Raw genomic sequence first — 12,259 nt, 5'->3', positions numbered from 1 at the left:
TTATATTTATACTGTATCTTTTCAGTTAGTTTCTTAATGTTTTTTTTTTCAGAGATTTCAACATGCATCTGTCAGAAGACAATTAAAATTAGTATTAATTGAATTACAATAAAATACAGCAACTTTGCTCCAATGTATCTCCATTTTTTCTCCCCCTTTATTCTATTATGATCATAAATACTACACTGTTTATGTTATAAACCCCCAAATATAGTTTATTTCCTTATTTGTTTGCTTTTAGTTTTATCACTACTGGTTTCTGCAATTGTCTTTAAAGTCAGTTGGAAGAAAAATATACATTGGCTGTCTTTTCTATTTGCCTACATAATTAATCACAGGTACTCTATTTCTTCATGTGAATTCAAGTTATCATCTGGTGTCATTTCTTCCTAATCCAAAAGATTTTCTTTACTATTTCTTATAAGATAAGTGTTCTGACAATAAATTTTCTCAGCCTTTCTTTACCTGAGAATATCTTCATTTCACTTTCTTTTCTGAAGAACAATTTTCCTGTGTGTAGAATTCTTAGTTGATAGGTTTTTGTCTTTCAGCACTTTGAATATACTGCCTCTGGCCTCTATTGTCTTTGGGAGAAGTCAGTTATTAAACCATACTATGATTCTTCAGTATGTAACGAGTTATTTTACTCTTGCTACTCTTAAATTGTCTCTGGGTTTGGTTTTCAACTATGGTGTGTCTAGATATGGATTTCTTTGTATGTATCTTACTTGTAGTTCACTGAGGATCTTGGATGTACAGAAAAACTTTTTAAATTACGTTTGGAAAGTTTTTGGCTATTATTTCTTCAAATGTTGTTTCTTCCCCTTTCTCTCTCTCTCATCTTTTTTCTGGGACTCCCATTAAATGCATATCAATATGTTTAATAGTCATCCAAAGGTCTCTGAGGCATTGTTCTTTTTCCTTCATTTTTCTCTCTGTTCAAAGTGGATGACTGTTATTCTTGATTCCAATTATCCCCAGAGGTTGTTCTGTTGCCAGGGTTTTTATTGAATTTACTTGTTTAGTGATTTTACTGGACTAATTCTACAAAACTTGTCTCTCCCAAATTGTGCACCTGCTAATGTTTCTTCTCAGTTTTTCTTTTATATCCATTTTCATTTTCAACCCTGACTTGCTACAGTTTGCTCAGGTTGGCATGGCTTAGTGATCAGCCATTGATTGGTCAAAAGTAGTACTTAAATATCTGTAAGTATCTGATTCTGTAAGCCTCTGCCCTCTGTCAAATGCAAATTGGTACAGCCAATGTCAAAACAGTATGAATGCTCCACAAAAAAATAAAAATAAAATTATCAAATGATGCAGTAATTTCGTTAGTAGGTATTTACCCAAAGAAAATGAAAACACTAAAAATATAATACATCTCTGTTTACTGCAGTATTATTTACAATAGCCAAGATAGAGCAGCAACCCAGGTGTCTAATGATAAATGAATGAATATAAAGTAGATGTCGTATACATACACAATGGGATATTACTCAGCCATTAAAAAAAAGAATGAAATTTTGCCATTTTCAACAACATGAATGTAACCAGAGGATAAAATTCTAAGAGCAATAAGTCAGCCAGAGAAAGGCAAATCCCTTATGATTTCACTCATATGTGTAATTAAAGAACAAAACAGGAACACCTGGGTGGTGCAGTCAGTTGAGTGCCCAACTCTTGATTTTGGCTCAGGTCACAATCTCGAGGTTCATAGGTTCGAGCCCAGCTTCCAGGCTTCCAGCTCTGCACTGATGGTGTGGAACCTGCTTGGGATTCTGTCTCTCCTTCTCTCTGCCCCTACCCTACTTGTAAGTGCGCTCTCTTTCTCTCTCTCTCTCAAAAAAAAAAAATATATATATATAAAAAGAAACAAAACTAATAAACAAAGAAAAAAGACAAACAAAAAACAAACTCTTAAATATAGAGAACAAACAGGCAGTTGCCAGAGGGGAGGTAGGTGGGGGATGGGAGAAATAGATAAAGGAGATTAAGAGTACATTTATCTTGATGAGCCCTGAGAAATGTATAGAATTGTTGAATCAGTATATTGTGCACTTGAAACCAGTATAATCATGTGTCAGGATTATGCTAGAATTAAAAAAATAATAACTTTTAAAACAAGACTTTTGTCCTTTGCCAGTGGATCTTTTTATGAGGTTGGAGAACACATTCAAAATTGAAGTAGAATACAAATCTGTTTACTTTTTAAAAAATATTTAGAGGCACCTGGGTAACTCAGTCAGTTAAGTGTCTGACTTCAGCCCAGGTCATGATCTCACAGTTTGTGAGTTTGAGCCCCAGGTCAGGCTCTGTGCTGACAGCTCAGAGCCTGGAGCCTGCTTTGGATTCTGTGTCTCCCTCTCTCTCTGCCCCTCCCCTACTTGCACTCTATCTCTCTCTCAAAAATAAATAGGCATTAAAGAAAATTTTTTTTAAAATATTTATTTTTGAGAGAGAGAGAGAGAAAGAGATCAGGGGAGGGGCAGAAAGAGGGGGAGACAGAGAATCCCAAGCAGGCTCCCTATGCCAGTGCAGAGCCTCATGTGGGGCTCATACTCAGGAACCGTGAGATCATGACCTGAGCCGAAATCAAGAGTTGGATGTTTAACCAACTGAGCCACCCAGTGCCCTGAAATCCATTTACATGTTGATGGGTTTTCTTACATCTCCTCTGTGTGTTCACTTGGCCTCATTTTCATCCATGGATGAATAGTTACCTAGGGCCGTCTCTACTATCTTTTCTGAGTGTGCATACAGCCATTCATATCTGTATAGCCTTCCAGAACAACAGGGATGTGTGACAGCTTATCGAGGTCCATTATGGCTTTCTCATTCCCTGGAACTTCCCATTAAATGTCTGGCTCATCCTTTGACCTATGGCTGGACACAACCAGTACCGCAGGTGGGCTTTCTAAACGTTTGCCACTGAAACTGTATTGGTTTAACGACGCCCCTGGATGTGCACGCTGCTCCAAATCAGTCTAGTCTGCTCTAGTAACGGAGATACTAGCTTCCAGTTGGCTCTACCATTGTGAAACCACCCCGTAAGTTTTGTAGGGTTAGTCTTTGCTCTCACAGGAGTAGGAAAGACCTGCCCTCTTCTGGTACTGCTGGGATTATAAAGGGAAAGTCGTCCTTATTGTGTAATTCAGTATTAAGAACCCCACTTGCCTACAGATATAAATCACATTCATCAACATTAGCTTTATTAAAAATAAATAATTTCTAAAAATGTGGCATGTGGGGCACCTGGATGGGTCAGGTGGTTACGCATCCGACTCTTGATCTTGGCTCAGGCTGTAATCTCAGTGTCGTGAGATCAATCCCCATCTCAGGTGCACGGAGCATAGAGCCTGTTTAGGATTAGGATTCTCTCTCTCCCTCTCTCTCTGTCCCTCTCCTGCTCTCTCTCACACACACACTCTCTCTCAAAATACAAATAGGCAATTTTTTTTAATGTAACATGTTCTTTTCCCATATAAACTAATCTCAGAATTGATTAGATATCATGTGGAGAAGCATTCCCAAGAGTTGGGACTCAAAATACAGGCCTCTGAATTCTGGATCAAAAATATTCCAAACAGAACACTCTGTCTCCTATTCGAGTCTCTTATTTTGAATGATGATAACAACAAACAAAATGGGAAAAAAACAAAAAAAGTGCTCCCTGGTCACTAAGTCCACCATCCAAATACATGAAAAAGCTACTTGATATAAACATCTTGAAACACAGTAACATCAGGTAAAAACAATACTCTGTCTTTAATCCAATTTGATGCTCATTCCAACTGGCTGGAGCATGAATTCTAAGAAATCACTAGTTGTTCACAGCAGGTGCTAAGGTGAGCTCACGTTCGGGGGAAGGCCATGTTTTCTCTGGCTAGCAGATGTTTTGCTAGCTGACATTTAGAAATAAGTCAAAGTTACTCTTTGTTATTATGCATAATAGATCTCAAAGAATAAATGAAAAGCCTTTATTCTAAGTGAGAATGCATTTTGCCTCTCTGAGGGCTACAGTGGTTGAGTCTTTAAAAGCTCAGGCATGAGGACCCATAGAAGATAATATGACTGAGGCTGTGTCTATGGGAACAGTCAAAAAGATTGGTCATGTTTAGCATGAAGAAGAGCAGATAGCACTCAAATCAGCCTGTTACACGAAGGAATGGAAAAGGCTCCTTCCTCCCTTCTCAGATGGATAAATCCTCTTATCCCATATTCTGAGGGGAAAAAAAAAAGTCCGTTATTTTTTCTTCTCCCTGGTTATAATGTAGGAGAAACCTGCTCATTTGATGAGAATTTTTACCTAATCACCATATTCCAGTTCTGGTCCAACTCATCAGTCTCAAAGTTAACCCATCGTATTGGTCTGAAAAATGAGAGGGAACCAGAGAAGAGAAGGATGGATCAAATGCCATGGGTTTATAATCTCACTATCTGCAGAGATCTGTGGTTTCCAGTTGTGTTGAGGAAACACATAAATAAAACCCCAAGCAGTATTTTCCTGACTTTATCTCCAGGGCCTGCAGTAAATACGTGCTGGGCAAGCATCCTGCTGCCATATAATGTGGTGGTCACGTAGACTGAATTCCTCTAGACTCTAGCCCCACTGACGATTCAGGAGCCTGGAATGCTTCTCTAATTAGGCAACCGGCCTGGCTATAAGGTCTCATTTCATGCTGCTTCCTGAGGCTTACCACAGCTTTGCCGAAGAATTTGAATCTCTACTGTATGGTTTCCTTCTGCCAATACTTCCTGCAAAGTGGCTTCATGCTGGAACTTCAATCTCCTGGAAGCTCACACCAAGCCAGCTGCACCTCTCTCTTCCCTAGCTGGCAGTGTTGATGGCACCTAGACAGGGCCATCCTCCAAGAGATGGAGGAAGCTCTTGTGTTCTAGAAAGATAAGAGCTCTTGATAAGGGAAGGCTTATGTTTGAGTTGGGCTTCCTTTTAAAACCTATGACTCTGGGCAAGTCATTGAATTTTTCTGAATGTCAGGTTGCTCATTGGTGAAGTATGGATAGAGTCACAGACCCCAGAATTTGGATGGCAGAAACTCCGGTTTACCTCACACAGCAACTATGTAAACCCCGTCTAGCTTGCATTCTGTTCTACAAGCAAAACCTCCATTTCCTGTACTCTCTTACAGCAAGGGCACAATCATGTGACATAATTTCTCCATTTATACACAGCCACGCTAGATGTCTATATGGACAAAGAGCAACGTGAGGCAATGGCCACATAGGGAAAGCAAATCTTTGGGCAATCTCGGTAGCAGAGACTTCTCGTTCTTTAATATATATATATATTCAAATATAATTAATATACAATGCTATATTAGTTTCAAGTGTACAGTATGATTCAATAACTCTATACATTTCTTGGTGTTCATCAAGATAAATCGACTCTTAATCCCCCTTATTTTTCCCATCAACCTCCCCCACCTCCCCGCTAGAAACCATCAGGTTGTTCTTTGTAGTTAAGAGTCTGTGTTTTGGTTTGTCTCTTTTTTTTCTTTGTTCTTTTGTTTCTTGAATTTGACACATGAATGAAATCATGGTATTTGTCTTCTTCTGACTGATCTATTCACTTAACATTATACTCCAGTTCCATCCATGTTGTTGCAAATGGCATGACTGCATTATATGGCCCTAGTCCATCCATTCATCTACTGGTGGACACTGAGGTTGCTTCCATATCTTGACCATTGTAAGTAATGCTGCAATAAACACAGAGGTGCATATATATATTTTTGAATTGGTGTTTTATTTTCTTTGGGTAAATACCACTAGTGGAATTAATGGATCACATGGTAATTCTGTTTTTAATTTTTTGAAGAACGTCTATATTGTTTTCCACATTGGCTGCACCAATTTGCATTCCCATCAACAGTGCACTAGGGTTTCTTTTCCTCCACAACCCTGCGACTACTTTTTATTTCTTATATTTTTTATTTTAGCTATTTTGACAGGTGTAAAGTAATATCTCACTGTGGTTTTATTTTGCATCTCCCTGATAATTAGTGATATTGAGCATCCTTTTAATGGTCTGTTGGCCATCTGCAAGTCTTCTTTGGAAAGCTGTCTAAGTCCTCTGCCCATTTTTAATTGGATTATTTGGGGTTTTGGTGTTGAATTGTACAAGTTCTTTATATACTTTGGATATTAACCCCTTACTAGGTATATCATTTGCAATTATCTTCTCCCATTCAATACGTTGCCTTTTTGTTTGTTTTTTATTTCCTTCACTGTGCAGAAGCTTTTGACGTTAGTATAGTCCCAATATTTTAACTTTTCTTTTGTTTTCCTTGCCAGAGGGGACATATCCAGGAAAAAAACGTTTCTATGGTCAGTAGCAAAGAAACTACTGCTTCTGTTTTCTTCTCAAATTCTTATGGTTTCAGGTCTTACATTTAAGTCTTTAATCCATTGAGGGTTTTTTGTGTGTATGGTGTAAGAAAGTGGTCAAATTCCATCCTTTTGCATATAGCTATCCAATTTTCCTTACACCACTTGCTGAAGAGATTGTCTTTTCCCCAGTGTATATTCTTGCCTTCGTTATTGTAAATTGACTGGCCATAAAAGTGAGGGTTTATTTCTGGACTCTTTGTTCTGAATTATGTGTCTGTTTTTGTGCCAGTATCATACTGTTTGGATTACTACACCTCTGTGGTATATCTTGCAATCTGGAATTTGTGATATCTCCTGCACTGTTCTTTCTCAAGATTGCTTTTGTTATTTGGAGTCTTTTGTCTTTCCATCCACATTTTAGGACTATTTGTTCTAGTTCTGTGAAAAATGTTGTTGGTATTTTGATAGGGATTGCATTAAATCTGTAAATTGCTTTGAGTAGTATGAACATTTTTACAATATTGGTTCTTCCAGTCCATGATCATGGAATATCCTTTCATTTGTTTGTGTCATCTTCAACTTTTTTCATCAATGTTTTATAGTTTTCAGAGTACAGGTCTTTCACCTCCTTGCTAAAGTTTATTCCTACGTATTTATTATTTTTGCAATTATAAACGGGATAGTTTTCTTAATTTCCCTTTCATTATCAGTGCACAGAAATGGAATGTGTTTCTGTATTTGAACTTTTATCCTGCAACCTCACTGAATTTGTGTATCAGTTCTAGTAGTTTTTTGGTGGAGTCTTTAGGGTTTTCTATATATAGTATCATGTCATCTGCAAACAGTGAAACTTTTGCTTTTACTTTACCAATTTGGATGCTTTTATTTATTTTCCTTGTCTAATTACTGTGGCTAGAATTTCCAGTACTATGCTGAATAAATGTGGTCTTATTCATGATCTTCCAGGAAAAGCTTTCAATTGTTGACCATTGAGCATGTTAGCTGTGAGTTTTTCACATATGGCCTTTATTATGTTCAGTTTTATTATCTCTAAAGCTAGTTCGTTGAGAGTTTTTATCATGATTGGATTTTGTATATGTCATATGATTTTCCTGTACTATTAAGATGACCATATAGGGGCGCCTGGGTGGCTTAGTCGGTTAAGCGTCTGACTTTCGCTTAGCTCATGATCTCGCGGTTCGTGGGTTCGAGCCCCGGGTCGGGCTCTGTGCTGACTGCCAGCTCAGAGCCTAGAGCCTGTTTCATTCTGTGATTCCCTCTCTCTCTGACCCTCCCCTGCTCACGTTGTCTGTCTCTCTCTCTCTCTCCTAAAAATAAATAAAACATTTAAAAAAATTTTTATAAAAAAAATAAAAATAAAAAAAAAGATGACCATATAGTTTTTATCCTTTCTCTTGTTAATGTGATGTACACATTGATTGATTAAGAATATTGAATCATATCTGCATCCCTAGAATAAATCCCACTTGATTGTGATCAAAGATGTTTTTTAATTATTGGATTCAGTTTGCTAGTATTTTGTTGAGGATTTTTGCATCACTGTTCATCAGAGATACTGAGCTAAAGTTTTCTTTTCTTATTATGTTTTTTCTGGTTTTTGTATCAGGATAAAGCTGGCTTCATAAAAGGAATTTAGAATCTTTCTTTCCTCTTCTATTTCCTGGACTAGTTTGAGAAGAATAGCTATTAACCCTTCTTTAGTAGACATATAGATCAAGGGCTCACAGGCCAAATCCAGCCAGAAGTCTTTTTTTTTTTTTTAATTTTTATGACTTGTGAAATAACAATGGTTTTTATATTTTTAAAGTTTGTGAAGTAAAACAAAACCAAAAACACCCCAAAATATATGCAACAGAGACCATCTGTGACTGTCTGAAAAGCCTAAAATATTTATTATATGGCCTTTCACAGAAAAAAAACATTTGCTAGAGAATGCACTCAACATATGATTAATCCAGATGCTGCATATTGGACCAAAATGCAGAAATTACAAAAAATTCTTTATTAATGATAATTCTCCTCACACGGAAGGGCTGAGTCTTCATGTACTGGGTTCCTCAATACTATAAATATTCAAGTATAAAGTGATCATTTATAAGAAATAGAACATTTCTGCTTTGAATTAGGATGAAAACCAGAGAACACTAAAGGCCTGTCTAATGCTAAGACCCCATGATTCTAAATCATGGACCCAGGATTTGATGCATTACTAGAAGATTCAACTGCCCAAAGGCAAAACAGTCTCTTCGGTGGAAATATCACAGTCCAAAAATAAACAAACAATCAAGCCATGGTACTTTAACAACTTGGAATTATTCAATTATATCATTAATGTATGAAAAATTAAAGGTGGTGATCATATATACCTGTCACCATCAAAGGTGTTAATTCACTTTTGTTTTTCCCTGTATGCACATGTATGACCAGAGCTGTAGGTAGCTGAGTTTTCAGTAAATGGAAGTTTGCTTGTATACCTGAATTTCATGGGTCTTGAATGTTCCACAAGGGAACCAAGCACAGCAAAAGTATTTATACACGAGGACCACTAATCAGGGCTTAATTAGCCTTATAATTAGAAGGGTAAACAGAGTACAATTCCCAAATTGCTCATTGTTTTTTTTTTTACATGTCCACGGAACACTATTTTATTTGCCTTTGCACCTCCCAGCATTTTAACACAAAATTAATCACTAAAATTTGTTAAATATTGAATGAATTGCTTGCTTGCTTTCTACAAAATTCAACTTTATCTTATTTGCTTCATTACACTGTCCAAGTACATCAACCACAAGCACATTCTGGGAGTGTTACTGAAAGAGAAGAAAAGGATATTTTTATTCTTGGTCATACTGAAGTTGTTCCAATGCAAAATAATGGTACAGATTTGTATGGATAGCAATCACTTAAGCAGTTTTCCCATGAGGTTTATTTAGTTTTATTATTAGGGAAGTGTGTTGAAATGTCCCTCTCTCCATCATACGAATGAAGAAACTGACATGGAGAGGTATTAAGTGATTTGTCCTATATCACTCAGTGTAGGATAAGGTTCCGCAAAATGTGTTCCTTAGACCACTCTGTTCAGTATCATTTAATGTTTATGCCAGATATCTTGTATGCATCCCTAGAGATATACTTGGTTTTGCCTCTCCTCTGTTCCACCCAAGGCATCTCTGTAACAACCAACTCCCCATGTCTCTGTTGACTTCCTGTGAGTGTAATCTGACAGTGCTTTGATTATGCCAATGGCCTGGGTCTTCATCTCCCATGTTTTGCCCTGGATGAGGCATAAGAATTCATAAGATCCACTTGTCACCCAGGCATTTTGTGTCTGCAAGTACAAAAGAGTTCATGCTCCATGGGTCAAGACTGTAACCTATGAGAATGGGAGATAGTAGAACAATTCTTCCCTTTTTCTCCCTCTGGTCTGAACTTCCTGAGACATAGTGGGTCCATAGGATACTGGAAGACAGAATTGTGAGAAACTGGTTTCACCTGACAGCTGAATAACACACCCTTGTTCTGTCACTCCTACCTTCTCTTCCTCACTCCCATCGCTCTCCTAGTACTTTTCTAGAATTCTAGTTCCAAATTAAGTGGTAGGATACAAGCTTTTGCCCCAGGTTTTGCTTTTTGGGACCCAGGCCAGATATATCTGAATTGGAATACCTGAAAGTAGACATTCTATTAAGCTCCCCAGATGATTTCCAGGCCCCCTACAATCTGAGAAACACTGACTCTAGAATGTCAACCCAGTGCAAAGGACTCTAACCTCCTCAATCTTTCCTTATTTAAATGTTTTTTTAAATGTTTATTTTTGAGACAGAGTGAGACAGAGCATGAGCAGGCGAAGGCCAGAGAGAGATGGGGAGACACAGAATCCAAAGCAGGCTCCAGGCTCTGAGCTGTCAGCACAGAGCCCTATGGGGGGCTCAAGTTCATGAACTGCAAGATCATGACCTGAGCTGAAGTCAGACACTCAACAGACTGAGCCACCCAGGAACCCCCATGACCTTTCCATCTTAACATATTCTGGATGAAAGAAAAGACAACGCTATTGTTCTTATGTTGAGTCAAAGAGGAAGAGAAACGCCTGACTGACTGGCACCACATCAACCCCACATTTCAAGAGGCTGTTAAGTGACTCCTGACACTTGACAATACCTGCTCCCACATAGGGCACCAACTCACCTACCCATGCAGGCGTCTGGTCCAGCCTGCCATGCCTGCCCTGTTTCATGATGTCTGATAGGCTCCACTCTGTCTTCTTTCCTGGCTCACAGTGAGACATACGTCTTGGATATGCTGTCCACAGTTACCTCTCTCTCGCTCTCTCTCTCCAACTCTATCACACACACTCTTCCTTTCTTTCCTTCCTTCCTTCCTTCTTTCCTTCTTTCCTTCCTTCCTCTCTCTTTCATAAACCACTCCAACCCTAAAGACCCTAATTACCATCCATGGCCTCATTGTTGGGAAAATAATAATGTTAAATACTAATAATAATGGCAATAGTAATAAATAAATAAATAGCAAAGTGTAGCCCCTTTTGCCCCAAAACTGATTGGGAACCAGCAGTCTCTGGTGCTTTGTCATAGTTTTTGCCCTTAATATCGTATCTTTGAAGCTGGATTACAAGGGACACTGCCAGCAAACATCTTCAGAAATGCTATATATAGCACACTGGCAGGATTGGGGAACAAAAGAGAAGCACAGCCAGTGTAATTAGTTCACTTACTGAGCAAGCTGACTATTCCGAGGCTGAGGACTGTACTCCAGCTGATGAGACTGTGGGATGGGGAGGAAAGGAAAATCGACTCCCTGCACAGACTGAGAGAAGGAACACATGTGACTCCATAGTCCCCATACCAGTGTGCAAGCCTGGAGAAGTATGGGGAGGTAGGAGCCCAAGGACAGAGTATATATGAAACATGAGAAGAAACTCAAGGAGTCTGATGTCATAAAGCAAACAGAAACACCAGACACAGGGAAGACAAAACAGGACACAGGTCATCCTGGGAAAGGACTAAGAGATGCTCTTATTTAGTGTTTTCCAAATAATAATGATACTAATAACATCAGCTACTGTTTATGGAGTACTTACCGATTATAAGCACATTGAATCCTCCAAAAAACTCCCTTAAGGAAGGTATTATTACAATCTCCATTTTACAGGAGGGGAAACTAAGGTAGAAAGATTAGGTACTTTCCACTTCTAACTGCAAACTTTCTGAAGCAATGGAACATTTTCCCTTTTGAAAACCTTAGAACCCTAATAATGAAAACAGAATGATGGGAGAAAGGATCCTGGACCACAGAATTCCAGCATCATGAAGAGCTCAACTGGAAAACCATTCCCTGAGCACAAGCAGAGGACCCCAGAGGGGAACAGCATTGTCCAAGGTCACCAGAACCAACTACCAGTGAAAACGGGGAACTCCTGGGACCCACCACACTACTCTTTCCTGCACTGTACTTCCCAGGTGAGGGACCACTTCATGAACAGTTTGTGTCTCCCTTGAATCATCACTGGACTGAGAACTTGGCTCTGTGCCCATAGCACCTACCACACCTCCTGCCTCCTAATTCACTCATAAGGTCTTTGGGAGCAGAGACTATGCCTGTTTTGCCTTTGCAGCTCCCCAGAGGGTTATCACAGAAACGAGCACACAGCAGGAGCTCAGGAAAGTTTATTAAACAAATAGATGTTTTGATGGACAGAGGAGTGAATGGATGAATATGCGAGCACCTTTTAATGTGTTATTAAAAAATAATACTGTGGAGAATACAAAGGATTTCTGTGCCTCATTGTCTTTAATTTTCGGTACCAGCTGAGAAAGGGTATTAATATTCCAATTTCAGGGATGAAAGACCTCAGGCACCTAAAGGGAGG

The sequence above is a fragment of the Hyaena hyaena genome, unplaced genomic scaffold (genome assembly GCF_003009895.1).
Source record: "Hyaena hyaena isolate Hyena2069 unplaced genomic scaffold, ASM300989v1 scaffold_5, whole genome shotgun sequence".
NCBI classification, from domain to species: Eukaryota; Metazoa; Chordata; class Mammalia; order Carnivora; family Hyaenidae; genus Hyaena; species Hyaena hyaena.
This window is presented reverse-complemented; position numbering follows the sequence as displayed.